Source organism: Periplaneta americana, chromosome 1 (assembly GCF_040183065.1).
Source record: "Periplaneta americana isolate PAMFEO1 chromosome 1, P.americana_PAMFEO1_priV1, whole genome shotgun sequence".
Lineage (NCBI taxonomy): Eukaryota > Metazoa > Arthropoda > Insecta > Blattodea > Blattidae > Periplaneta > Periplaneta americana.
In genome coordinates this window covers 86,925,555-86,950,860 of record NC_091117.1, presented here as the reverse complement: position 1 = coordinate 86,950,860, position 25,306 = coordinate 86,925,555, and the positions used below count along the sequence as shown (strand labels likewise).

The 25,306-nt window shown below is 36.2% G+C and overlaps 1 long non-coding RNA gene across 1 annotated transcript; it reads left to right on the top strand.

Moving 5' to 3' along the window:
- Positions 1-1,620: 1,620 nt before the first annotated feature.
- Positions 1,621-24,637, top strand: LOC138709108 (uncharacterized). The gene is made up of 3 exons (XR_011334831.1): positions 1,621-1,715; positions 22,586-22,727; positions 24,465-24,637. It is a non-coding gene; the product is annotated as an uncharacterized lncRNA (long non-coding RNA).
- The last annotated feature ends 669 nt before the right edge of the window (positions 24,638-25,306 follow it).

Here is a 25,306-nt window from a genome sequence, read left to right as displayed (position 1 = left end):
AGGATTCGCAGGGATCACCTGATATTCGCCTTCTAGCTGGTGAAACCAAGGAAGTAACCCTACAACATAATCGGATTCAGCCAAACTGGAATATGACTAAGCACCACTTTACCTGTGACAGCAGTACGCCGAAGACAGTAAAAAGATTATTATGTGACAGGCGGAGGTCTGTAACAGGTAACTCCTAAGCCTTTGACTGACAGTCCCGATGTCTGTGACAGGCAGCAGTGATTTCGTGACATTTCTTGTGTGCCGAAATGGTGCCCCTATCTAAATTTCACCTCACATAAGAACCGACGTCCGAGAGTAACCTCGAATTCAGAGTCCAACTCATAGACTACGCCAGTGGTTTATTTTTATAGAGAAACTGGTAGTAATAAAACAACAGTGTTAGCGATTGTTTGAGCTGTATAATATCGAAAAATCGACAGGGACATACTTTTACTATACTAGCTATTTTACGCAGAACCCAGGCCTACGTGTGGGTACATCATCTGTCGTCAGGTGCATAGATTTACTACGCTGCATGTCTACTATAGTATACGCTCTATACGTAGAACTATGTGTGGGTGCGTTCACCTGCGAAGAGGTGGATAGCTAGATATAATACATACCGTATTTAAGTTGGATTTGACGAACAACGCTCGGAACTAGGAGAACAAGGGGAATTTAAGGAATGCAAGGGGAAAACAAGGAGATACTAATTTTTATAACGGATTAATAATTATTTTGCAAATTTAATTTCAGTTATTTTAAATTGTATTTTGCTATTAATATTACGTACGTTCTCATCAATTTGAATTTTTGTCTTTATGAGGTATATGTCTAAATAACTTATATTGTATTTATCTTGAATCCAAATTCTTTATATTTTTGAGATAAAGTATATTCTTAAGATACATTTAACATTTTCTACTCCTCTTGTAATTAAAAAAAATTTTAATATTTATTATTAATAATATTTGTGGTAGTATTTACATAAAACACAGTTCAATAACTCAAAACCATCGTATACGGTGTTGTACGCAACAAAATAAAAAAAAAAATCTAAACTAAACTATCGCCTTCGGCAGGTACAATAGAGGAGGCAAGACCTGTCCTGTGACCTTATCATGTGCCGTGGCTGTACCACCAATGGGTATGGAGGGGAATAGATTTTAGTCTGAGATGAACTTCCTTGTCGATAGATTCGTATATAGTATATCTAATATTAATCATTATTCCCGGTCGGGGCAAGTTACCTGGTTGAGGTTCTTTCTGGGGTTTTCCCTCAACCCAATATGAGCAAATGCTGGGTAACTTTCGGTGTTGGACCCCGGACTCATTTCACCGGCATTATCACCTTCATCTCATTCAGACGCTAAATAACCTAAGCTGTTGATAAAGCGTCGTAAAATAACCTACTAAAATTTAAAAAAATATTATTATGTAACAAACTGTCTTTCTGACAGCTCATTTTTTTCCCTCTCGCACAGATCACATGCTGAAACATGTTTGCAGCGGTAAGAACGGGGCACGTCTAACTGACCAATCACAAGAGTCCTCAATAGACTCTTGTCAGTTTGTTGCTCGTTCAGGGTCGGAGGAGGGGAGAGTAGTATTATTTCTTAAAGGTGGAGACGGAGAGCATCCACAATGATTCTTGTTGTTCGATAATGCAGTTTTCATAGGGATTCAAATAACTTCAAGCTACGACAAATGTGTTACTCTTCATGGTGAGTACCTGAAAACAATAGCGCTCAATATATTAATCCATTAATCCTTCTGTATTCTTAGCCGCTGATTTAAGATATTTAGTGGGCATCTTTCTTTCACCCACCATTTTATGGTTTCATTTTTATCAAATGTGTCTGCGTATAGTGTACCTATCATGCTAATGACAAAAAATGCTTTCATTACTATTTGTTTAATTGTTAACTTTATTGAATCTTCCAACTTGCTACGCAGCACATTATACAGTGTCGAATTTCGTTACGTTTTATAATTGATCAGATTAAATTGAGAGACGGAATAATTTCACAAATGTACATAAGGCATAAATTAAGTAAGCGTTCAGTACACTACATTCACACATTTGAAATGGGTGCGGCCAATGTCTTTATGGTCTACCTTGCAGATACGCCTTTTGGTAGTAGGTAGATAGACGGGCAGATAGCGAGTTTTCGGAAGGTCGAGTGTCAGTGCCTGTTTAGCTTTGGTTTCTTCCGGCTTTTGGTATGCCTTGCTAGATAGGTGGATTGATAGAAAGCGACATTTCGTTAGGTCGAGAATCAGTGACAGGTTATAATTATTTGGTTTGTTAGTTTTTCATATTATTATTATTATTATGATTATTATTATTAATTATTTTATTTTTAGTAGGTTATTTTACGAAGCTTTATCAACATCTCAGGTTATTTAGCATCTGAATGAGATGACGGTGATAATGCCGGTGAAATGAGTCCGGAGTCCAGCAGTTACCCAGCATTTGTTCATATTGAGTTGAGGAAAAACCTCGGAAAAACCTCAACCAGGTAACTTGCCCCAACCGGGAATCGAACCCAGGCCACCTGGTTTCGCGGCCAGACGCACTAGCCGTTACTCCACAGGTGTGGACTATTGTTTTATTAGGGATTATTATTATTAATCTATTACATTATTATTAGGGATTATCATTATTATTATCATTATTAGGGTTTATTATCATTATTGTTATTATTACTTACAACTTACTTACTTACAAATGGCTTTTGAGGAACCCGAAGGTTCATTGCCGCCCTCACATAAGCCCGCCATCGGTCCTATCCTGTGCAAGATTAATCCAGTCTCTATCATCATATCCCACCTCCCTCAAATCCATTTTAATATTATCCTCCCATCTACGTCTCGGCCTCCCCAAAGGTCTTTTTCCCTCCGGTCTCCCAACTAACACTCTATATGCATTTCTGGATTCGCCCATACGTGCTATATGTCCTGCCCATCTCAAACGTCTGGATTTAATGTTCCTAATTATGTCAGGTGAAGAATACAATGCGTGCAGTTCTGGGTTGTGTAACTTTCTCCATTCTCCTGTAACTTCATCCCGCTTAGCCTAAGCACCTTATTCTCAAACACCCTGAACCTATGTTCCTCTCTCAGAGTGAGAGTCCAAGTTTCACAACCATACAGAACAACCGGTAATATAACTGTTTTATAAATTCTAACTTTCAGATTTTTTCACAGCAGACTAGATGATAAAAGCTTCTCAACCGAATAATAACACGCATTTCCCATATTTATTCTGCGTTTAATTTCCTCCCGAGTGTCGTTTATATTTGTTACTGTTGCTCCAAGATATTTTAATTTTTCCACCCCTTCGAAGGATAAATCTCCAATTTTTATAGTTCTGTTTCGTACAATATTCTGGTCACGAGACATAATCATATACTTAGTCTTTTCGGGATTTACTTCCAAACCGATTGCTTTACTTGCTTCAAGTAAAATTTCCATGTTTTCCCGAATCGTTTGTGGGTTTTCTCTTAACATATTCACGTCATCTGCATAGACAAGAAGCTGATGTAACCCGTTCAATTCCAAACCCTGCCTGTTATCTTGAACTTTCCTAATGGCATATTCTAAAGCGAAGTTAAAAAGTAAAGGCGATAGTGCATCTCCCTGCTTTAGCCCGCAGTGAATTGGAAAAGCATCAGATAGAAACTGACCTATACGGACTCTGCTGTATGTTTCACTGAGACACATTTTAATTAATCGAACTAGTTTCTTGGGAATACCAAATTCAATAAGAATATCATATAATATTTCCCTCATAACCAAGTCATACGCCTTTTTGAAATCTATGAATAACTGATGTACTGTACCCTTAAACTCCCATTTTTTCTCCATTATCTGTCGAATACAAAAAATCTGATCTATTACGCCGAAAACCGCACTGATGATCACCAATAATTTCATCTACGTACGGAGTTAATCTTCTCAAAAGAATATTGGACAAAATTTTGTACGACGTCAACAAAAGTGATATTCCTCGAAAGTTACTACAGTTAGTCTTGTCCCCCTTCTTAAAAATAGGTACAATTATGGACTCCTTCCATTGTTCTGGTACAATTTCCTTTTCCCGAATAGCAAGTACAAGTTTATAAATTTCGCTATGTAATGCACTTCCACCCTCTTGTATTAATTCTGCTGGAATTTGATCGATACCTGGAGACTTGTACTTTTTCAGATTTTCTATCGCAATTTCGACTTCTGAAAGCGTGGGTTCGGGTATAAATGGCTCAGCAGTTTGTATTCCAATTTCGTCCCGATCATTTCTATTTGGCCTATGTACATTTAGTAGTTGCGCAAAATAGTTTTTCCGTCTGTTTAGGATTGATGGAGTGTCTGCAAGCAAGTCACCATTCTCATCCTTGATCATGTTTACCATGGCTGATATCCGTTCTTAAATTCCTTTATACCCTTATATAAATCTCGAATGTTTTTATTCTTACTATTTGTTTCTACCTCATTCAGTTTTTCCTTCAAGTAACCTCTCTTTTTATTCCTAAGTGTACGACTTGCTTCCCGTCTTTCATTGAAATGATTATCTCTCTTCTCCTCAACTGGATCCTGTAAAAATTTCAAATTTGCCTGTTTCCTTCTTTCTACTACGATGCAACAATCTTCATCAAACCACGGTTTCTTTTTCTTAGTTTCATAATAACCTATGCTCTGCTCAGATGCAAATTAACATCTAATTATTTCTCAACTTCGTCGGAACTTTCTAATGTTGTTGTTGTTTAGTCAACAGTCCGAAGACAGGTCTGAACCTCATAAGTGATACTAACAAAGCACCACTTATGAGGCAACTAGGCTTGTAGATAATGGGGTAGGGTGGCCAGTTCCTTTCCTCCTTCATTGCATGCATCGCCGATTAACTACATAATGTATTGTGACACTAATCAGACTTCAGATGCATACATACAATTTGTTCTTCCTCTGACACATAGCATTGTCCAGTGAGATGTACTGCCTGATAATAGATATAGCCTACATATCAGCCAGAACCTCAATCAGAAACATTAATATTATTAGGTATTATTATTATCACTATTAGGGATTATTATTATTATTATTATTATTATTATTATTATTATTATTATTATTATTAAGTAATTTGTTGCATTTCTACCAGATGTTTATCGATTTGCTGTGTGAATTCATGCATATTCTACAATACTTGCTACGATACGAGAAAGACTTACTTACAATAAGGTCTTGAGAAGGATTTGATTAAATCATCAGCCCTCCAGTGAGGGTGACCACAAGGATCCAGAATACAGAACAGTTAAGTTTTTTAAGTCGATTAATTAAAAAAATACTAAATTTTGGATTTAGGCTGCGCTTGATGCCGAATGTCATATTGACAAAATTGCCGTCCTTGAAAATATAGATGATATTGAATGATATGTAAAGAGTCTCTAAGAATTTGTAATAAGATGTTTTGTATTTGAAAGACTTGGAATTTTAATTTCACTAATAGTTGGTAGGTAGACTTTGGAAGGGAACCTCTTGCTCCAAATAACATACCTTTGACGACCCACTGATTAATAGGTATGTTATATTTAGACGAGAGGAAAGGTAGGCATGGTTCTTATATTTCTTGTTTTTCCTTCTTGACGTCGTCCGCTTGTGAGAAGTTTCTCTCAAAGCGGATGGTTGGATCTAATACCATGGCCTTATCCTTAACCCTGTCGATGGCTATGATGTCCGCGCGCCTGTTGGAATCTGTGGCCGAAATGCAGTGAACCTCTTCATAAACTTCCCAACCAAGGTGTCTTAGGACTTCTGCAATACTTGTCCTCACTCTATGATATCTGTTCCGCTTTTCCTGTAGAATCCCCATACGTAACCAATAGTTTCTGTCTCGCTGCAGTCAGTATGCCTACAACTGGTTGTATTAAAGCAGGGGTCGTCAGCACGGACCACGCTGGGGCTAGCCTCTCTTACCCGCGGAAAACGACGTGCACTATAGTGCTCTCGTAGCTGCTAGCGGGTATGCTCTCTATCTCTCCCTGTTGCACGACAGTGCACACGGGACGGCATTGCGTACTCATTGCACATTTCAGCGAGTGCTGACGACCACTGTATTAAAGGATCTGCCAGGAACGGATCTTACAGGAATAAATTTGCAAGAAAGCTTCACCGCATTGACGTATTCAGATGTTGAAAGAGGTTTTTTGCTGGACATCCATGAATTAGCTTTAGAGCACTCAGCATACATAATCACTCCTTTCTCTTCATGTAGCAGTTGACACCAAGCTTGGAAAGATCTCGTTCTTAGAATTTCTGAAAGTTTCCTCCCACTGGTCTTTGGGGGAAGAGACGATTTAGTAAAATTAAGTTTCCAAGAGCCGCATTTTTCTCTTCTTCAAGATTCCGTATAGGATGTAAATGTGGATCATGAAGGGGCTGAATACGATTGCAGATATTTAAATGCTGTATACTGACACGTATACTTGCTTGTTACGTCATAAATTAATGATTTTCCAAAATCTAAACCTACCACTTCATGCAATTGTTTTCATAGGGCAGTGATTTATCTGCTTTACTAATCTTACAGAGACCATAGCGTGATCAAACATTATACGGGTATTGATCTAAGTGCAAGAATGTATAATGTTTTTATTTCGATATGTGTTTAGCATTTAATAAATTACGTTAAATTCAGCTGTGGTAAATAAACTTCGGTCTTTGCTCAGTTTGTTTTGACTTCCTTCAACGGTAGGAGGCGTTTGAATTTATTGTTTTATAAATGTGTTTAAATGTACACTCAGATTATTTATTCTCTATTCCGTTTATATAATAGAATTGCCCGGTTGTTGCATTAACTTCCGGAATTTAGCGTAATGAATTTTACACCAAACAATGGCCCATTTTCACGACCGGAATCTGTGAAGCTTATCCTTCAGTGTCTGCAGTAAAGGAGTATCTGGGATGTACGACAGTCCACGGCCTGCGCTTCATTGCTCAATCCGAAAGACATTGGACTGAAAGGTGATATAGTAGAATAAGAGTTGCATACAGGGTCAAGTAGGGCGAGTATATACAGTATTAAAAAAAAAAAAAAAAAAAAAAAAAAAGCGGGTTAATTTGATACAGAGTTTAAAGTGTGCCGACGGCTCAGCTTGAAAATCTTTAAAACTGCGGTTATGGAAGTAAATTTTATGCTCTTTAAGGAACAATATTGAACAGAGTTTTAAAAAATCATTATCAACCTCATAAATGTAAAGGGAACACTCCACTAAAAATGACAACTTTTTTCCTAATCATTATTTTTCAACCAATTTTTGCGATCGTATTTACTATGTAAAGAACTAACAAATCCAAATTTTAAACTCTCAAATATTTTTGGCTTTTGGTTTTTTCTATTTTTTTTACGAAATGTTTTCAAACCCTAGTTTTTAGTAGGAGATTTAAATTTTTAAGCTTCCTTTTTTTTTTGTTACATTTACAAGACATATAGACACATTACTATACATTCAATTAATATTTGGCATAAAAAATTTGTTGTTGAATCAAGAAAAATAAACTTACTGAAAAATTGATTTGAAAGTAAAATTAATATTTATGTAACACACACCTATGAAAATTCTCCTCCGCTACATTAATGTAGTAAATTTGGTATGAAAATATACATTCTAAAGAAGTGAAATAGTCTGTTAAAATATTTTGAAAACTTTTCATGGTTTTCAGTGGAGTCTCCTCTTAAAAGAAAAGGCAGTTTTGTTTCTTGAAAAAACTTTGATATGATACTCTGTTACTTTTTGTTGTTGCTCTTGAATGAATAAAGATAGAATAATTTTTAGATTTTCCTTTCACTCAGAATATTGTCGGCTTCATTTTTCTCTTAAGCAAAGGTGTGAATGATTAGTAATTTAGTAGTAATTAGTATGTGAATAAGAGGAGTTATTGTGATACACATTTTAGGGCTATTATTATAGTATGTGTACAATGAAGGAAATTGATCAATTGGTGGGTATTTAATAATTTTTTAGCTCTTGAGTAATGTTTGAATTGACATTTTGGCACCTAAAATACTGTATAAGTTATAAAATTACACATATAGATTTATTTTTATTATTTATCTAGTAATTTTTCCTTAAGTCATTCTTCTTACTCCACCAGAGTAAATAAATAAATACATTTTAGCTTAATAGTCATTCTTCTTATTGCTAAAATTGAACATAAGTTTGGAACGACATTAATAATTATTTCAAAACTTACTTTAATTTATTACAGCAATACAAACTGTATCATAATTTTCTCAATCTACAGTATTTCTTTACGCACAAAAAATTATTTGGACATAAGGAATTTTCTAGCATTGACAGTAAGGTGTTAAAGTTGAGACGGTTCCTCGTATAGGATAAGGAGGTTTTCATTAGATTAGTATTTCGTGTTAATATTCTCATATGGATAGTAAGTGTGGGGCGTGTAAGAAAGTTTCAGAATGTGAGACGGAAGTAACAGGTGGGCAGGAAGGCCGGAGCCAAGCTACGCGGACAGGAAACATGTGTCCAGGCGTAGATTTGACCGATGAGGGAATGCGTGGACTTTGCCTGCGGGTGGTCAGCAAGATGACGCCAAGCCAGGTTCCAAAAGAGATGATCTGGTATATGTCAGAGAATTGTCAGAACACCGGAAGTAGGAGAGGACCTAGTTAACGAACAATTTTTGAAGAACACGTCTTAAGTGACGTAAGAGTAATCATGGCCAATCAGGATTCTTAATAGAGACACGTGATTTATAGATAGGAGGGCGAAATTGTAAGTTTGGTGGTTGAAAGTAGAGGGTAGATTTGGCAGAGAGACAGAAGGCATATAGACAGCGTACAGAGAGGACGTACTCCACATATTCTCGGCGAACCTAACTAGGAAGGATAACAATTTACGGACTTAGAATTTTTCAGTGGGTTTAGTAAGAAGTCGTGTGTTGCATCATTATCATAAGTCTGAATTCTTTTCTCATCATTATTATTACATTAGGAGTAAATTGTCATCACGTTATGAACTCTCCGTTATATTACTGGTGTTTTATAGTACTAAATATATAATTACGTGAACTCAGAAATTAGTCTACCAACTTGCGGGAAGTGAGAGCGAGATATTATACACTTGGACGCGCATTTCTGCTAATCTGAAACGAACACTTAATAATAATAAACGTTTTCATAGTTCTTACCAACAACTTCTGGTGTGCGCCTACATCATTTCAACCTACGAGCACGTCTCCCAAACCCCATGTCCCGACCGTTTTTGCAGCTGACCTGGGAATCTCATACCTCTACCGGAGTAATCTCGAGGAGGCTGGCGCCCAAATTAATTAGTGTACATCTTTAATTACTGACATCAACGTGCCATCCTTGAGATACTTTCCATATACGACGGAGCTGTCAGCCGAGGGCAAGGAAAGGCGTCGTGGGCAACAACGACGACGACCGACGACCGTCGCAGATTCTGGCGCCCCAACGACGACCGACGACCGCCGCATATTATGGCGCCCCAACGAGGTCCGACCGCTTCAAAGTTTTAATGAATTGTATAGATTTTTATGGGAAAAAGATGTCCTTACAAAAATTGATAAATCTTAGTTAGTTTTAATGTTTTCTACCAAATTTTTACAGGTGTGTATCACAATAGCCTTACTTCATTGCTCTGTATAATATGGCCAGAGTTAAGTACAGCCCTCTAGGTGTAGGCCTGTCACAATAGCAAACAACAGAAGGCTATTATGATAAACTGGTTTTGTTTTAATTTTATCCATTATTACAAGTAGAAAATAAATTTAAATCCAAATCCTTCATATATGTCTAAAGTAGCACATAACTTACTTTTTTCCAATTTGTGTATGTTTTGATAGAAAATTTAGAGCAAAGGATTGATTTTTTTCTATCATAATAGCCTTACTTAACCCTACCTATCCAATTGTAGAATGGGTTATAAAATATAGGCCAGTTAAAAAAACTTGGTAGGCCAATAGTAATAGTGTTTTTGAGCATAAAATCAATGAGCCTGGGTAGGAAAGTGGGAACTTGTGGTGAGTTTGAGTAATAAGTTTTTCTTACTGTTTATTCTGTTTTGTGTTGTGTTGGTTTTACTCCATGCTAATCACACGTCCAAGGAATTTGCTTTCTTGTTTTTCTAGTTTGGTTAAGAAATTGAACAAGCACGTTCATGTGCAAGAATGATAATTTACTTTTTAGATATTACTGATATCGTTGTTTAATAAAAAATCCGAAAAAGATTGGAACCTCATAAGTGGAAGGGGAGGCGGATTCATAAGCAGTAAAAAGCGGAAAAATATGCCTGCACGTATGCACTTAAAATCCAGGAAATATGCACTAAAATAATACAATATGTACTGTTAAAATTGAAAAACGAAAGACTTTATTTTAAGCAATTTACTATTTTTAATGGTTTTTTTTCGTTCTACATAAGAATATTGAGAAACAATCGGTTTTGAAAGTTACGGATCCTTCAACTCACTGCTTAAGCAGTAAACTTCTGGTACATTTTTCGTTAGGTATCATTGATAAAACCAATTCAAAAGTAATAATTTTCTTGCGGCTATATTATTCTACAATATAAAACACTCCACAAATTATAGATATCTATACCTACTCCACAAAGTGTTGAAGTTTTTTCGACTTATCATAATAACATTAAATATTCTGATTTACCACGTTGACAGGTAGAAAGGAGAAAATTTCATATGTATGTATGTTATAACTAAACCTGAGACATCTAGGACTAAGGATGATATCAAGTTAACTGTATTTCGATGTTTGTCGAAGGTGAATAGTATGAAAGGGTGGGGGAGTGGTTGCGTACAGACATGCGAGTTGGGCATCAGAACACATTTACGCTGTGTAGTGAACAGACCTCCAGGGTTGTATTATCTATCTTACGTAACGTATAATATTTATAATGGCAGAATCATAAATTATATCAACAGTAAACAAGTTGATGGAGGAATTAGACACACATCATTTCGCAGTAAGTGGGGTAAATATCCTATGAAATTTACGTAGCACAGAAATTACAGGTACGAAACGTAAATTCGTAACACAACATTTTAATACGAAAAAACATAAAGCACAGATGACAGTTTCAACTGAGGAAGAAGGACAACAATCGCATGTAAGTTAGAATTCAATGTGTACCACAGATATAAAGATTATTTCATGATTTATGTGAAATGATGGTATGTGTCAATATACCAATAAATAACTTGAAAATACACACTTTAAAAGCTTTATGCTGAAATACATGAAAAGGGAACTCCCTAGTCAGTAAACTTTACGGAAATACTATATACCGAAATGCCATTATGATGTTACATCTTGCTTACGACTAAGTAGGCCTATAGGAGATAGTAAAATATGTATTTCCATCGATGAAAGCACAGACGCCGCTGGACGATTTGTTGCAAACGTCGTTACGGGCATTCTTCTACCAGACAAGCCCAATAAAAATTTTTATTAACCTTTGAAATTCTTGAGAAAGTGGATCATTTAAATATAATCAAAGTTTTTCAAACGCCTATGACACTCTTACAATATGGCCAGACGAAATAAATAATGAAAATGTAGTTATTTTCATCACGAATGCTACATGTTAAAAGCAGATAAGGAACTTCAGCTACTTTAGCCGAAAGTTATCCTACCCATGGGCTACATCGAATAGCCGAAGAAGTTCGCTCCTGCTATAGGGATGTGAACAATTCCATATCGAATGTTAAAGAAATATTTATATTTTAAGGCACCAGGTCGGGTTACTAAATTCAATGAAATAGCTCCTGGAGTCCCTCTACCGCCGTTGTAATGAGATGGTGGACATGCTGGATGCTGCAGTCTATTCTGCTACACATTATAAAAGGGTTTGAAGACGTAATCAAAACATAAGTAGTGTTTACTGCAACAGACTCGCCAATCCAGTAATGATGGCGAGACCTGAGCTCCAGTTTATTCGTCATGTGAGTATACACCTTATTCTCTGTTGTTTACTCTGTAGAACAGGGTACAGAGCCTGTACACTGACCTTCCCTGCTATCTCTACTTGCTATGCTATAGTTTGGGTGCACGTAACTTAACGACAAACGTCCTGGATGTCTCAGCTTTAGTGATAACCTAAAATTTTTTCCAACAAGTAAAATACATAAAACTCTTGAATCATTATTATATAATAATAATAATTATTTATTATTATTATTATTATTATTATTATTATTATTATTATACCAATTTGATGGTTTACTATAAGAGAAAACAAAAATTCCACTATGTAATTTAGATATCGTAGAAGCAAATTGTATCTGATGATGCCGTAAAAGGAGAAAACGTTTATACATTATTTATATTTAACATGTATTAAAAAATGTTAATATTAAATTGATAAGTCATAAGATTGAACATTTTAACGTCATTTATTGTATTTAATAACTGACTTACCTGAAAATCAAAACATTAATTGTAAATTATGTTACAGAGTTGATATTTATACGTGAAAGTATAAAAAAGAATAATTTAATTTCTTACATGAAAGGATTTTTAATTATTAGAATAAGATATTTATTCCAAAGATACATATCCTTGAAATTGCTTTATAAGTAGATTGGGCGAAAAAAGTAATAGTCATACATACATTATTTTAAATCATGATTTAATTTCTTTGGATTTCTCATAATTCGTTCTCGCATTACGAACTGCTTGGCTACTTATCCATTGGGGATAACAATGTGTTGCATTTTGCAAATATTGCCACAGTACACTGAAAGTCCATAACATTTGCACCTTGTCGAGTGCCGACTTTTACTTGGGCAGACAATAGTTTCCAACTATAAATGTGATTCATAGATCACACGACTGACAATTGTTGCGTATAATATTTAATATAAAATGAAATCTAATTAAGAAAACATAGAAATGTAGAATATAAAAGAAATGAAAATCAGTTGTATCAAAAGCATAAATTTAGACTGAAGAAATTGTTTAACTGCATTTTACTGCAGACATTGTTGTGTCGGCCATGACTTAAACAAGACAAGGAGAACATATGTGCAACACGACGACGGGCTGGAGAGAGCGTCATAATCATAATACGAGTAATAAAGAGAGCAAGTGAGAAAACATGCTTGCAAGATGCGATACTGGCCGAAGAGAGATTCATAATCATGATATTCATTGTTCAATTACACAACACAGTAGTTTCATTATAATTAATTCTAATATAAATCCTAATGACGTAGTTTAGAAAAACATCCCAAAAACCCTTCTAAAATTTATCTTTCCTCTAAAAATCCCCCTAACATTTTTATCTCTCGAAACTTCCCCCTGAAAACCCCTAAATTGGCAACACTGTAATCTGAAAGAAAGCCCTGTCGCCTGCAACGTAATGCCCGGGTAGTTGGAGTTCGTCTTTTCGAGCTCTTCTTCATCTATTGTTATCCTGTCTTCCACTGCTTTTCTTCCCCCTCTTCTAAAGATCATCATTATTGTCTCGCTTTTATTTCTTTTGAATTCCTTTTCTTCTGCCCATTCATGTAATCTGTTTACTGCCATCTGAAGATCCGTTATGTTACTTGATCCTAGCGCCATGTTGTCTGCATACATTAGTAACGAGTAATTGATTGGTGATTCTGTTCATATCTGCCGTGGCTGTGTTGAATAGGGTTGGACTCATCGGATCTCCTTGTAGTACTCCATTTGTTTATCCGCGGGTAAGAGACGCTAGCCCGAGGGTGCTCTATGCTGATGACCTCTGGTTTAGATGTAGCTTTAGAGAAGCTAAAGGGTAGTGTCAGCAAAATAATGAAGCATTGCATTCTGCGACTGACTACAAAATGGTAGGGGTCTATAGTGAACTCGTACCAAATCATTTTCTCTGGATCATCTACGCGTATTTGCTTATGTATTACAAGTGTGTACTGTGCAGTAAAAGCAAGAAGATTATAACTAAAGGTAGGAATTTATACCACAACATGAGGATATTAGGTTGGTTATGTTTAAACTGTCGTTACGTCATGAATGGCGTGAAGCCTGAGGTATGACCAGGTTACAACTGAAATGTGTTTTGTGTCGCAGCAATTGAATGGGGGTATGTTTCTCGTGCGTACAACGAACACACTATGCCACAGATGGGCATCGTGCCTCACTTGAGAATTTGTGCCTCACTGACCTTCACAGAGCTTATTGCTCTGAGTGACATCATCGTCACAGTACCCGTTCCTCCCTCACGTAGCTACTAGGCGTGGTCATGTTCTATATCAGTTTCATAAGCAATATCAGTGGTGGCATAATGGCATTATCAAAGCAGTGTGTACGCGTTAGAAAACGATTATTTCATGAGAAATGGGAGGAAGAGTTTTTTTGCTGTTTAGAAGGGGAAAAATACTATGTATGTTATGCTCGAAAATCCTATTAGGCATTAATACATCTAATATACAGCGACATTACTCCTTATGTCATAAATAACATGCTGAGTTAGAAGGTAAGACAAATTAAATGTTATTTTTCGTACTATTCCGAAGAAAATTTATGATCTTAACATTTGCATAGTATACTAAATACGACATTATACCTTAAACACGCTGCATTGAAAGGTACGAGGAATTAAATGTTATTTGTACGTATTATTTCCAAAAGAAATTTATTAAAAAAAATATCAAATGTGCGTAGAAAACGAAATATGATTTTCTTAAATTATTTTAGGCCGAGAACGTGCAAATCTATTAAGTAATCTTGAGAAACGTCGGAATATTCAAGAAAATAAACGTAGACAACGTGATGGAATATTATTGGCTAGTTGCAATTTCTCGCCTGTGATTCAAATCAATTCATTGATGGAGAAATAGTAAAGAGGTTTATGATTAAAGCTGCCGAATTAATTTGCCAAATTGAATAAAAGTTTTCGAATCTCTCACGTTATCCAAGCACTTTCTTAATAATTCGCCACTGACAGCTTTAGCGATTACGATAAGGTGACGCAGGTCACAGCAGTTTATATTTCCCATCCTACTCTGGAGTCTCCTCTCCTAGTAAACAAACTATTTCAAATCGAGTGCCTCACGACGTAACCGAAAATTGTGCCCATGTATGCTCTATGCATACCTAACCTTGTAGTGTCTGCGGGTAAATTCTTATCTTTAATTATGACCTAATCATGACAACCCATAACATACACCCACACTAGATGTTAACAGAGTTCTACGCTGGAAGGTACGCATACGCGAGGATCAACAGAAGACTAAAACATACAGTCGAAAGATACCAACAGTATAAGGACGAAGGACTTAATAACATGTAGCCACAATATTTCCCTGTAGAATCTTGTATATTAATTTTTCATATTTTTATAAAATTTATCAATAGGTTATTTATTTGATGTAGATTTGAAAAACTAGTAGTATGCAAACTTTATTGCGTAGAAAATCTGTGAAGTAAGTAAAAATATTTTACAGGGACATCATTTTATTTTTACTTGAATTTTTATTGTACCAGAGTTTTGAATGTACTTCACTCCCCCCCCCCTCTACTAGTAAACTTCCAACCGTCCACACAGAACCAAGGCCGCGTATGCTGTCAAAGTAGCCTTACGGTCATAATAAACAGTACTGAGTTAGTGAGTATAGTACGTTCCAGAAATATGTTCGCGTTTTCCAGTGACGAAAGAGCTTTCAATACTGAATCATATTTTCGTACAGATACTGTCGTCCGTTTGCCTAAGTCGCATCCCGGTTTCCCCCACCCACTTCTGCTCGCCAATCTGTAAAGTCTAGTGGCGGAGCTGTCTTAATTATTTTCTGAAAACATTAATTTATGTTATGAATTGGACGTCTACATAATATTATACAACTGTTTAAAATAACTTAAATAAAAGAGCCTCGTTAAGCAATTAACTGTCAGGTGATTTCACCCCTTTCTATGACCCTGCGACAAAACAACTTGGACGCACAATAGATAGCATGACTGAGTAATTTTATCTTTTCGGATCGGGCAGAAGTGAAGCTTTAATTTACAGTACGTAAGGTACTCTTTTATAGAGTAGGTAAAGAATTATTTCAACATGAGTTACCAGCAAGAAGGACGAAACTGGTAATTGGAATTACGTAGGTACGGTACAATAGTCTATAGTGCAATAATATGCACAAAAGAACTGAAGCCTGTATCGAAATGAAATGCCAGCATTTTAAAAAATGTGTTTCAATATAAATATGATTATTTTTCAATTTAACTTCATTCTCTATATTATACGTTAATGTGCTGCAGACAGTGTAATATACACTTCATAAAGAATACGTCCCCATAGATAGCTCAGTTCGTGAGTAAAAACACTTACTGTTAATACAGAACTGTATTTTGATTAAACAAAAACCTCGAATCCCAACTGCCATTCACCGGCAGAGATAAACCAAGACTGAAGACAAGTGGAAAAGGAATTGGTTGGGTCACTTGCTGAGGAAAAAGTGCCTACTGCAGGATGTACTAAAAGTAATGGTGAACGGGAGAAAAGTTTGTGGCAAAAGAAGATATCAGATGATAGACGACATTAAGATATATGGATCATATGCGGAGACAAAGAGGAAGACAGAAAATAGGAGAGACATAGAGAATGCTGGATTTGCAGTGAAAGACCTGCCCTTGGGTAGAACACTATGAATGAATGAATGAATGAATGGATATTCATAGTTTTCTGCCCAAAGGCAGGTTCTTTCAATGCAAATCTAGCAATCTCAAATCTTCACTACTTTCTGCTTTCCTCTTAACCTCCGCATATGATCCGTGTATCTTAAAGTTGTCCATCATCTGATATCTTCTTCTGCCTCGAACTTTTCTTCCGGTCACTATTTGTTCCAGTGCATTTTCTTCTTAGTCAGTGACCCAGTCAATTTCTTTTTCTCTGTCAGAATCATTCTTTCTTCACCCACTCTTTCCAACACAGCTTCATTTATTATTCTATCTGTCCATTTCACACGCTCTATTGTTCTCCATATCCGTATTTTAAATTCTTCTAGTCTCTTCTTTTCACTTCGTCGCAATGTCCATGTTTATGCCTCACACAATGCCACACTCCACACAAAGCACTTTACTAGTCTCTCCCTTAGTTCTTTTTCCAGAGGTCGGCAGAAGACGCTCATTTTTGTATTAAAACCTTCTTTTGCCATTGCTATTCTCCTCTTGACTTCCTGACAACAGAACCTACATATTACTGCTTATATTACACCCAATTTGTATAATTATATACACAGTCTATTACTCTCACATAAAACAGTGTGTTTTTCACTCCAAAGGCATAGCTAAGGCAGAGTTATCACTAGCACTAGGACTTTCATTCCACTACCATCACCGTCATCATCACAACCACTTCCATCATCTCCACTTACTTGAATTATTTCGTCCTTAGTAGACTCGTAGTGCTACAGAGGCAGGTGGCAAGTTTTGAGTTACTCGCTTACTCAGCCATTTTTCAAAGCTGGTGGAATTCATTTCTTTGTGGTGGTCACCAGTAGTTGAGCCACCATCAAGAAATTCAGTTTCGAAACCTATTCTACTATTATAAGCCTTTTGGACTTGTTTCCTTCTAACATCTTTTCTTTTCTGCCACCATTTTTTGGAATTTCAAATCGGTGTCTATCTAAGACTCATAGAGACAATTTGTCTTTGCTCTGCTCTAAATCGTTTAATTTTTGTCATATTCTTGCAACGCCAATCAATAATGTTCGGTCGTTGTCGAATGAGCCTTCGATCCTGTAAAGGTGCGTACACACTTAGCGGACGAACAACGAACGAATGATGAAGCAAAACTTCGTTGTTCGTTCGCTGTTTGGAGCAACGTACAAATCACCAGCAAATTGTCAGAAAACATTCACGTTCGCTGATTATCCGCAATAAAGGCAGACGGAAATATAACTATAGCAAGCGCAGCCGTTGTTATTATAGACAGTTTAACAAAAAGAAAGTTAAACACCAAAAGGCGATGGTGGCAGACGCCACTCTACGAAAGTCACAATCAATATAGAGACGGTCCACACCTGTGGAGTAACGGCTAGCACGTCTGGCCGCGAAACCAGAAGGTCCGGGTTCGATTCCCGATCGAGGCAAGTTACCTGGTTGAGGTTTTTTCCGGGGTTTTCCCTCAACCCAATATGAGCAAATGCTGGGTAACTTTCGGTGCTGGACCCCGGACTCATTTCACCGTCATTATCACTTTCATCTCATTCAGAGGTTAAATAACCTAAGCTGTTGATAAAGCGTCGTAAAATAACCTAGTAAAATATATATATATATATATATGTGTGTGTATATATATATATATATATATATATATATATATAATATAGGCACTGACTTGCTTCATGATTTACGTCGAATGGAATCGGGACAGTTTTACAACTTCTGTCGCATTTCAGAAACAGACTTCGAAATATGTATTACTGTGCAAAATAGGGCCAAAAATTTCCAAGAAAGGTACGGGCTGGCGAGAAGCAATACCTATTTAGTAAAGACTAGCATTAACAGTTCGATATCTCGCTACAAGAAATTCGTATAAAAGTTTAATATATTTATTCAAAGTGTCGAAACAGCTAATTATCAGGATTGTTCCAGAAGTATGTACAGCTATAATTGAGGAACTGGAAGATTTTATTAAGGTACGACTGCAAGACAGGGGAAAGTTTCAGTACACGGATACCTCACTGACAATAATTATCTTAAAATACTAAAAAGAGAGATTTGTCTGTGTTTGTCGAATGCGCATCATGCTTACGAAAAGACACTTTTCAGTGCCAATAATTTATTTTGTGTGCACAAGGTTGGAACTTTGTTTTTTCTGGGCGTGAATTTGTCCAACAGGAACAACATAATATGTTTATACGCGAACCAAGTTGACTCGTACACTTCATCACTCCCCATTCCAGATCTTTTTGTGGACTTCTGTCTTTCCCTCCGGAATGATATCAGTAGGGATTCAATTTTCAATTTTCTTTTTTGACTTCTGCTCCCTACAATAAACAACAAACATGTATCCACTGAAAATAAATAAACAAAAAATTTTGAAATTTTGCACGTGTTTGACTCGCCTATCTTGCAGCTGAACATCTTTCCAATAGTTTCCCAAACATCATGTTTTCTTACTTTATTGTGGTAAGTAGGATCCTTGGGATTCTATGAAGTTTCCTGCTCCCTATATGCTGGTTGAGTGTTAGAGAAGGCCGTATGGCCTTAACTCTGCCATGTTAAATAAATTATTATTATTATTATTATTATTATTATTATTATTATTATTAAGATTTATAACAGCGTCTTCCGCCCACTCCAGTTTCGACATCCTATTAGTGAAATTGAACTAAGCGCTGCGTTCTGCTACGAACTACTAACTCGTGGAAAATCCCGTCCACAACGAATACGAACTTCCTTTGATGTACCGACAAACGACGGAACACTTCCGAAAGCAAATCAAACGATCGGTTTGCCTTTGCTGCGACGTACACACGTACCGATTTTAATCAGCGAATTCAATCGTTCGTTGTTCGTTCGCTAAGTGTGTACGCACCTTAATATCATCCGCAGAAATCTCATGCTTTTTAGTATAGTAGCTATTAAAACATTACAACATTTTGCTATCTCTCTTCCCTCTAAACGCAAACTGTGACGTTGCACAGAGGCAGAGATTTAAAAAGGACCTTTACAGATTATGGAGCGGTAATGTTTTCAACGAATGATATACCCTAATGAATGTTATCTCAGCTCGGCATATCGCACTCATATGTCGAAAGGTTACGTTCCCCTAGCTCCTCTTCACCGCTCTCAGAGCTACTAAACGCGGCCCTACTTTGCTTTCACTGAACGTAGAGAGAAAAATACATTTTCATAGGCCTATAGGCCTAACGATGTATTAACATAAAACGTTGAGCTTTGGTTCCGCTACGGCGATCATCGCCGAGCGAACAACGCTGACGATGATCGCTCAGCGCTCAACGTCGGCTATGCGGTTTCCTTTTGCAGCGAACATCGCCGTCTTTGCTGTAGAGAATAATCGATTTCTAAGAATCGACAATCAGTCGATCGAGGACATCGCAGATCAATATCGATTTTCTCCAGCTGTTTAACAATGAACTTGAGTTGAGAATTTACAAGTTGTCAAATGGCTTTATATAGGGAAAAAATAATTCTGTATTACTTCTTGAGGAAGAAGAATATGACCGAATTAAATATAATGTACACCAATAGACAGAAGACTCCAAACCAATGATATGTTTAAAACCAGACGTACAGAAGGATGTTTCAATGCGCTAATTTGTAGACATATACTTAGGCCTACTGATCAAATTAAATTCAAAGACTATTTTATACTTACCATAGAGCAGTTCAATTTTATTTTGTCTTTAATTGAAAGTGATGTGAAGAGAAATCCTACTTCATTTGTTGAAAAACCATCCAGCGAGAAATTGTCTATTACTTTAAGATAGGCCTACCGGTACCGTGAAATGACATTGCAATTATGTTAAAACAATTATTCATGTTTATTAAATTCTATAATTTTCAGAAATATGTAGCTTTCCTCCGTCTGCTTGTTACAAACCTAATACTCGACAGGTGCAGGAGCAATACTAAGGAAACTGGCCACATAGGTAGGCTACAGTAATTCATCCTGGATCTTTCGCATGTTATGTTGGTAAATTAACAAGTGGAGTGGGGCTACAACAGTGGATTAGAATATATAGGTAGGCATTAAACGATTTTTATTCCGTATTGAAAATACATGTGGCTGCAGACTAATACTAGGTCTGTGTTTATCAATATGCAGTATGTAGCTAAAGCTCGCAGAAGTCGGTGAAGGGAAAGAATATTGTGCCCTCTTTGTTTTAGCTTTTCTGGAAAAATACTTGTATTTTCCGAGCGAGCAAATCATGTCGACAAAATAAATTACATTGTTCGTTATAAATTGTAGTGGGTTCAATATTCAAGCTATGGCCAAGCTAGTCAACTGAAATCTAATGATAAGACACACTTCATTTGAATTTTAAAATAGTCTCGAGTAGGCTAATTAATTAGACCTACATTACTGTAATCGTCGTTATTAAAGGTTGAAATTTCATGGAAGAGATTCTCTTAACACCCTGTTTATACATCCCTGCTTAAAAACACTCAATTCGGCATTTTTATAACCACTGTCATTAAAAAGTTAATTTGTAATATTGTTTATTGTCCTATCTCGAAAACAAGTTACTCTGTCACCCTTCCCTATAATTTCACCAACTTCCTTCCACAACATTTATTTTTATGGGCATCTCTATATACTTTCGAACCCATATCATACAGGCAGGATGACTGGAAACAAAATTAATTAAAATATCGTCATTTATTGTTGAGAAGTTGTACACGTTTTGAAGCCATATTGCTTTACCGTCATTCTTTTGTTTTCTGAATGTATGACGATCATCGCTCTCAATTTGAAGTGAAATCAATCCAGAGCGATGAACGCCAACGCACATCGCTGCAGCCAGCGATGAACGTCGTAAAGAAACCAGCTGCGTATATTTTCACGTAGAGCTAATTGACGGCGTTGTTCGCTCTGCGATGATCGCCGTAGCGGAACCATAGCTTTATGCTCTTGACATTCTAGAAATCTGATTACACTTTCTGTTAATACGGTGACGTTATCTAAGGGCGCTACGTCACGCAAGCATAAAGATGCACTGTTCCGCTCAGAAGGGAAATATATACGAGTACAATAATGTAAAAACTTAACGAAACGTTCAAATTAATTTTAACTTAATAAAAAATTATTCTTTCACAAATGGGATTGATTAACAAATGCGGGAAGTATAAAACACAAATAGTTAATTTGGCATAATCTAAATCTGAAGTACTTATGGTATTAATGTCGAAATAACAAATAATTAATTACAATTTTTAACAATTGATCGGCGTCATATTAATGTGTGAACCGTTTAGACTATCAATTGCATTGTAGTCTCGAGACTAGGCCTCATGGAATGAGGAAGCAATTATGAAATAATTAATTAGAAGGCTACGCCTTGTTAAATTTAAATGCGGGGAATATAAAGACAGAAATTAAAATAGATCCCAATTTCATTTCAAATCCCAAACTTCCTTACAATCACAACTATGCTCAAAAAACAATCAAGAAGATCATAAACGTTTCATGCAATTGAAGGGATTCGTTGAATCATTACTTTTCATCAATTGACCTATCGAAATCAGTAAAAGTTTTTGGTCATGAAAGGGGCAGAAAGAAACAGTCATGGTCTTGCTGAAAAAACTAATATTATAGGGTATAATTTAATTATGGAAAACACGTCATAAAATGCTGTCGGAATACATTTATGGAGACACTGGGATACTGACATAAACTCTCTGTTGCGCGGCAGAAACTCCATGTGAATACTGTACTTCTTCAGATAGTATAGAGATCATATGTCGATTCTCTTCCATAATGATGCAGAGCGTCCGATTTCCAGCCCACCGTAATGCCATTGGTCCTCATTTCAAACTTTGCATTCGTTCTTCTGAAAACTTGCGATTAATGACTTATGCTCTCCTTTACAGGCTTCTGTGTTTGTTTACGTGGAAACGAGGAACTCAGCCAATCACAAGATTAGTAGCGATGTGGTAATAAAGGATGGAGAATGAAATCGAAGCACAAGACAAACCTACATCGTATTTTTCAGCGTGTTTTTCATCCTTGACGGTAAGACGTCTTAGTAGAAGCCGTTCCACTATAGTTGAAGCATGGCCTTACCTCGCGCAGGTTACGTGTGGAAATCTTACGGAGTAGACGCATTTTCGTTCACAGCGCATTCAAGGTCATGCTTCAACCACCATGGAACGACTTGTAGCTGAGTTGGTAGAGATCTTGCTTACCACGACCGCTGACCCTGTCTGAAATCTCGGTGGTAGCGAAATCGTTTGTGGTGGACGAAGTGAAGGTCTTGAGGGCTTTCCTCGGATTTCTCCTGTTTTTCCCTTGTCATTCCACCAACAGTGCTCCACAATTACTCTTTACTCTCCTCGAACGTATAATGTACGAGTAACGTCTAAATTCGACCTACGCTAATAGAAAACCTACCATCTCAATCTCGAAAAAATAGGGCACCAACTGTGTTTGCGTAATTTGAAATCGATTGTTCGCCATGGCGAGAGTTCCTCGTCGTCGATAATCTGTAAATATAGTGAAGTACCTACCGAAAAGTCTGAAACTAGCCGATTTTCTTCTTTACTGAAATATGGGGAACAACATCGGGATGAACGAAATTGAGACTCTTTGAGGTTTCGTTATGGACAATGTTATTTATAAGTCTTGGGAATGAAATAGAAATATACACCTGGTTAGTAATACAGACAAATTTTTAAAGATGCTTGAGATTTGAACTTGATACATTTTGCTGTACAGTACTACACAAATGCAACAACTATTGTTACAATGGTCAAGTTATTAGGTAAAAATTGCATAAAATATACCGAACTGTGGTCAAGATTAAAGTTAAAACAGGTAGTCAACTGACAGAGTAAATTTTATATAAGTTATAAACAAATTAAAACTTCCCGATTCGATAAAAAATGTGGTCAAGTAAGGCAGGTGGTCATGTTATAGAGATTGTTAATTTCACAGGTTTTATTATATCTATATAAAATGTGTAATAAATAGGACTCGAAGTCGATGACTTAAAATCACATAAAAATGTCGTCTAAAACGACCTTACATTTCTGAAAATATAGCATTAAAATTTAATAGAATTACCAAAATTTTAATAATAATAATAATAATAATAATAATAATAATAATAATAATAATAATAATAATAATAATAATAATAACGAATTTTACGAAATCACGTCAATGCATATTTTAATATTACAGTAGAAGGAACCGAAATTCCCAGACATACGTAGCTTTCATTTTGCATTGCAGTAAAGAGCAGAAGGATCGCTGTTTGCTTTACTTCAAGAATTTTTACGCCTTAACTTGTGAGATACAATATGCTGATTGCGGGCACTGCGGCTGCAGTACCTATTTGTTCTGTTGCGTTGAATTTGGGGGGAGCACGTAACACACGTGATCAGGAGTCAAGGGTGACGCAATCATAAGGACAATTTCTGCATGACACAATCGAATTGCGTAAGCAATCTGCAGTAGGTAGAAGACTACTCCTTAAAAGAATTTCGTTCAAAAGAAGAAAATTGCAAAAATGCAACAAAAAATAGAGCATTTCCTAAAAAAGACCTGTAATAGTAGAAGTTCGAAAAATGCAAAAACTTGCAAAATAAAAGTAGGCTATGTTGGTTCATGTTGAAATGAAACGAGTTTATATTGCATCCTGCATTGTCTGTGATGTCTGAGAAAAAAAGAAGACATTTCATTAACTTGCAAGGCCTAATAATAACAATAATAACAATAACTTGTAATCTCATCGTGTATTTGTTTCAGATTATTTTGATTGATGTGTGTTTTGCTGTGCTGGTGCGGTTCGGCGTATCTCATAAGAGCATCTTGGATCGCTTTTCAAGAAAACCCAATCAATTTCGGCGTGGAAACTACATATCAGAACTGGAACACTGAATTTCCCTCAGTCGTTATATGCGAAGCATCTGTGACTTGATCGAAAAGTGAGTACTCTCCACAACACTATTATTTTCCATAACACAAGTTGAAATAAACTCTACATTAAATTTGACAGCGAAATATAGATCTCGCCGCTACACAGTTAGCTAATGGTTCTCACTTACGGCAGTGAGGACGGATCCTCTCAAATTTTCGGTGGATAAATCCGCTCTAGCGCAGATATCCGAAAACAGCGGCTTTCTTTGCTACTATCATAGTATCATTAATGCATTATCATCACAAGTCATCATGATAGCTAAATTGGCACAGCGCTGGCTTAGAACGACCTCATACCAGTAGCTGCCGGTGACCGAAATTCTTGATGAGGCCTGATGTAACTGGTTTCAGTAGGCTACCTCCCACGTTTATTATTGATGATATTGTGATTGTTATTATTATTACTATAATAATAATAATAATAATATAATAATATTATTATTAATATAATAATAATATATTATTATTATTATTATTATTATTATTATTATTATTATTATTATTATTATTATTATTAATGAAATATAATTAAATGTCTTCACAAAAAAGTTGCTATGTTGTGAGTTTATTTCAGTAACTTTCTCAGTGTAATGATACAGGCTTCGAGACTTCGGACCCAATAGAACAGTTCAGTGGGAAATCCGCATAACAGCGTACTGAGTATAGTGGTA